This window comes from Danio aesculapii, chromosome 18 (assembly GCF_903798145.1).
Source record: "Danio aesculapii chromosome 18, fDanAes4.1, whole genome shotgun sequence".
NCBI lineage: Eukaryota > Metazoa > Chordata > Actinopteri > Cypriniformes > Danionidae > Danio > Danio aesculapii.
This window is the reverse complement of record NC_079452.1, coordinates 34008384-34013929: the sequence shown is the minus strand read 5'-3', so window position 1 is coordinate 34013929 and position 5546 is coordinate 34008384. Positions and strand designations below refer to the sequence as shown.

Sequence of the window (5546 nt, the reverse complement as noted above, 5' to 3'; positions counted from 1 at the left end):
GACTCTGCGTATACAGATGCAATCAAAATAGTAGACTTGAGACTTTGTAGACTTGACTAGACTCTGCGTATACAGATGCAATCATAAAAGTAGACTTGAGACTTTGTAGATGAGGGTTCAACAAAAAAACATCAGGCTTCACACCAAATCTGGGCTCTGCGTATCGAGACGTGATCATAAAAGTAGGCTTTATAGACTTGAGGGTTCGGCAATAAAACGTCAGGCTTCACACCAGTTCTAGGTTCTGCATATATAGATGCGATCATAATAGTAGACTTGAGACTTCGTAGACTTGATAGACTCTGCGTATATAGATGAGATCATAATAGTAGACTTGAGACTTTGTAGACGATGGTTCAACAAAAAAAAAAAAAAACATCAGGCTTCACACCAGTTCTGGGCTCTGCGTATCGAGACGTGATCATAAAAGTAGGCTTTATAGACTTGAGGGTTCGGCAAAAAAACGTCAGGCTTCACACCAGTTCTGGGCTTTGCATATATAGATGAGATCATAATAGTAGACTTGAGACTTCGTAGACTTGATAGACTCTGCGTATATAGATGCGTTCATAAAAGTAGACTTGAGACTTCGTAGACTTGATAGACTCTGCGTATATAGATGCGTTCATAAAAGTAGACTTGAGACTTCGTAGACTTGATAGACTCTGCGTATATAGATGCATTCATAAAAGTAGACTTGAGACTTCGTAGACTTGATAGACTCTGCGTATATAGATGCGTTCATAAAAGTAGACTTGAGACTTCGTAGACTTGATAGACTCTGCGTATATAGATGCGTTCATAAATGTAGACTTGAGACTTTGTAGACGATGGTTCAACAAAAAAAAAAAACATCAGGCTTCACACCAGTTCTGGGCTCTGCGTATCGAGACGTGATCATAAAAGTAGGCTTCATAGACTTGAGGGTTCGGCAAAAAAACGTCAGGCTTCACACCAGTTCTGGGTTCTGCATATATAGATGCGATCATAATAGTAGACTTGAGACTTCGTAGACTTGATAGACTCTGCGTATATAGATGAGATCATAATAGTAGACTTGAGACTTCGTAGGCTTGATAGAGTCTGCGTAATAGATGAGATCATAATAGTAGACTTGAGAATTCGTAGACTTGATAGACTCTGCGTATATAGATGCGTTCATAAAAGTAGACTTGAGACTTCGTAGACTTGATAGAGTCTGCGTATATAGATGAGATCATAATAGTAGACTTGAGAATTCGTAGACTTGATAGACTCTGCGTATATAGATGCGTTCATAAATGTAGACTTGAGACTTTGTAGATGATGGTTCAACAAAAAAAAAAACATCAGGCTTCACACCAGTTCTGGGCTCTGCGTATCGAGACGTGATCATAAAAGTAGGCTTCATAGACTTGAGGGTTCGGCAAAAAAACGTCAGGCTTCACACCAGTTCTGGGCTTTGCATATATAGATGAGATCATAATAGTAGACTTGAGACTTCGTAGACTTGATAGACTCTGCGTATATAGATGCGTTCATAAAAGTAGACTTGAGACTTCGTAGATGATGGTTCAACAAAAAAAAAAAATGATCAGGCTTCACACCAGTTCTGGGCTCTGCGTATCGAGACGTGATCATAAAAGTAGGCTTTATAGACTTGAGGGTTCGGCAATAAAACGTCAGGCTTCACACCAGTTCTGGGTTCTGCATATATAGATGCGATCATAATAGTAGACTTGAGACTTTGTAGACTTGATAGACTCTGCGTATATAGATGAGATCATAATAGTAGACTTGAGAATTCGTAGACTTGATAGACTCTAGTAATACAGATGCAATCATAATAGTAGACTTGAGACTTCGTAGACTTGATAAACTCTGCGTATATAGATGAGATCATAATAGTAGACTTTAGAGGTTCATAGAATTGAGGGTTCAACAAAAATCATCAGGCTTCACATCAGTCTGACTTCTGTGTATCTTGATGTGTTCTTGATAGTAGACTTGACACTAGACTTGAAAGTTCTTAAACTTAAACATCATCTTCACAGCAGTCAGGCCTCTGCGCATCTGGACACCAGCGCAAAACAAGGAGGAACTCATGCAAATGCTGAGGTTCCTCTATGAATGGCACTGGGCCAGATGTCCTTGCCCCTGGCAGCAAGGATTTACATGACCTCCACCTCCTTCATGAGTCTGTGGAACAAACAATAGAACCATTCAGAAACAGGGAGAGCAAATAGTGTCAAAATCAACTATATGAAGATTTACAAGCAATATGCATGACTATAATATGTAAGACTATAATGATAACTACATTAGCATCCACATCCTCACGAGCAGACAAGATCATTCTGTGAGTGTGAGAATAATTAAACATTTCCATTTGCTAAATATTTATATTTGTATAAAAAAAAGTTCTGTTAAATAGTTTCTATTCTTATGCGGATTTTAACAACATTGTTCTTGTGTGTCATTATTGTTATAGATGTGTTGTGGATTTAGTAACCACTTATGCCAGTGCAAATCCTCTTTGGGCAGTAAAAAAATTACTGTCAGGAATTGACAAGCAGGGGAAACTAAAAAAAAAAACAAAAACAAATCACTCCATAGTGTTCCACCCATTAGTTACTGAAATTCAATAACGCTATGGGATTAAACTAAAAATGAAACCCAAATAATTTACCTCAGCACATCAGCTTGTTTGTGACCTTAATAGTTTTATTACCTAGTCATTACTTACATGACGATTTGTGTTCTTTATATTGCATATCAGCAGAATGAGCTGTAAAACCTTCCACTCACATTAGCACATGTATACTGTGCTCTATTTAGTAATCTCTTTGTTATCATTCTGCGGTTTACTGAATTATTTAATGTAACATTGTTTATGATAAATGCACTTATGTTACTCATAATATCTGAAAAGAAAATGAGCTGTATACTCACAAGATCATTCAAGGTTTAAAGGTGTCTCCCGTAGAAGAACCACCACAGACCTGTTAAGATGATGCAGTTTCTAGTTTACACAGTGACATCACCAAAATAAACATTGCATTATAAAATTATTTAATTTTCATAAACATTTCAAATACACATGTTTTATCTGAATAACAATCATTAAAATGTCATACCTTGTTAATCTGGCAGCAGAGGACTTCAGTCACGAAAAGGACCTATCAATGTTTCCCTCTATTATTTATACTTGTACACAGTACACCACCATCAGCTGACCTGTGAACAGCCCTGCCCTCATTTCCAGAAGTTTCTCTTTTCAGTGAGTGCCCATCCCTCTACAGGAAGTGTTTGTGGTTTCCTGATAAATGAAACCGGATTTCTGTTTTTTATTTAAACATAAACAGATCTCACACACTTACTTTTGCTAAGACAGCACAGCTTTCTGACAAATTATTGATTTTGAATCTTTGTTAAACATTGATTGAGAGTATTGTAAATAGGTGCTGGTTGAAATCATTTCAAAGATATGTTTAAAAAAATGCACAGAACATTTAAAATGAGCTGAATCAACACAATTCTTTATCAATTCTTTTTTGGGGGCGACAACTTAATTTTTTAAAGTTAGCATAATCAATTTGTGTTTGGACAACATGAAGGAATTGTGTGGAACCCAGCTTTTTTTTTTCAGTGTACAAATAAAAACAGTGCAAAAAAGATCCTCAAAAACCACAAAAAAATACTGTAATTCAAGCCAGGTCAGTTGGTGATGAGATTTCATAAAGCAACTCTATCTGCACACAAACAAAAACTATACACTCACCGGCCACTTTATTAGGTACACCTAACTAGTACCAGGTTGGACCCCTTTTGTCTTAAGAACTGCCTTAATCCTTCATGGCATAGATTCAACAAGGTACTGGAAATATTCCTCAGAGATTTTGCTACATATTGATAGCATCACGCAGTTGCTGCAGATTTGTCGGCTGCACATCGATGATGCGAATCTCTTTTTCCACCACATCTCAAAGGTGCTCTATTGGATTGAGTTCTGGTGACTGTGGAGGCCATTTGAATACAGTGAACTCATTGTTATGTTCAACCAGTCTGTCACGCTTTATGACATGGTGTGTTATCCTGCTGGAAGCAGCCATCAGAAAATGAGTACACTGTAGTGATAAAGGGATGGACATAGTCAGCAGTGGCATTGACACAATGCTCAATTGGTACAAATGGGCCCAAAGTGTGCCAAGAAAATATCCCCCACACCATTACACCACCACCACCAGCCTGAACTGCTGAAGGCAGGATGCATCCATGCTTTCATGTTGTTGGTGCGAAATTCTGACCCTACCATCCGAATGTTGCAGCAGAAATCGAGACTCATCAGACCAGGCAACGTTTTTCCAATCTTCAATTTTCCAATTTTGGTGAGCCTGAGTGAATTGTAGCCTCAGTTTCCTGTTCTTTGGTGACAGGAGTGGCACCCAGTGTGGTCTTCTGCTGCTGTAGCCCATCTGCCTCAAGGTTTGACGTGTTGTGCGTTCAAACCCCTCGATTGTAACGAGTGGTTATTTGAGTTACTGTTGCCTTTCTATCAGCTGGGACCAGTCTGGCCATTCTCCTCGACCTCTGGCATCAACAAGGCATTTGCACCTACAGAACTGCCGCTCACTGGATATTTTCTCTTTTCTCTGTAAACCCTAGAAATGGTGGTGCATGAAAATCCCAGTAGATCAGCAGTTTCTGAAATACTCAGACCAGCCCGTAAGGCACTAACAACCATGTCAGGTTCAAAATCACTTAAATCACCTTTCTTCCCCATTCTGATGCTCGGTTTGAACTGCAGCAGATCGTCTTGACCATGTCCACAAGCCTAAATGCATTGAGTTTCTGCCATGTGATTGGCTGATTAAAAATTTGGCTTAACAATCAGTGTGACTGGTGTACCTAATAAAGTGGCCAGGGAGTGTGGTTAGCCATTGTTGCTTTGTTTGTCATACTTGAAGACTGTAAAAACAGATTACCCATTATAAAAATTTATGTTAGGTAGTCATTAATCATTAACTACACCATCAAACAGGGCCCTTTTGCACACCTTGGTTTTGTTTACAAACTTGTCCACAGAATGAGCAGGTTACTTTCAGTTCTGCTCTCCATCTTAGTTTCGCAATCCCTTTTATTCAGAATACGGTTAGAAGGAAAATGTGGATGATAAGGATTCATTATGAACATTTAAAAACTCACTAAAATACAATTAGTAGTTAATTCAAAAGTGCTTGGATATAGTATTCCAGAACATCCTTGTATTTGTTTATTAGAGATATTATAGACCGATATTATATTAACATTTATCAGATTCTCCTGTGGAGTGAAAGATACAACTTAGAATTTTAAACAGTGGTTTAAAAATACTGAAGAAATGCTGGCGATGGTTGAGCTTAAATATAGGTTAAAGATGATAAAAGGGCTTTCAAAAGGACTGGGAATAATGGTTGATATATAGAAATAAAGACATCCAGAGCTAATGTCACACTGTAATTGTTACAGAAATGGTAACCTCACCCATTGGCTTTATGTTTTGTTAAGTATATTAGATTTTGTTTCTG

At 38.0% G+C, this 5546-nt stretch overlaps 1 long non-coding RNA gene across 1 annotated transcript; it reads right to left on the bottom strand.

Moving 5' to 3' along the window:
• LOC130245682 (uncharacterized) lies at positions 1 to 3185 on the bottom strand. The gene is made up of 3 exons (XR_008839345.1): positions 3117 to 3185; positions 2932 to 2981; positions 1 to 2178 (listed from the first exon to the last, which is right to left on the bottom strand). It is a non-coding gene; the product is annotated as an uncharacterized LOC130245682 (long non-coding RNA).
• Between the last annotated feature and the right edge of the window lie 2361 nt (positions 3186 to 5546).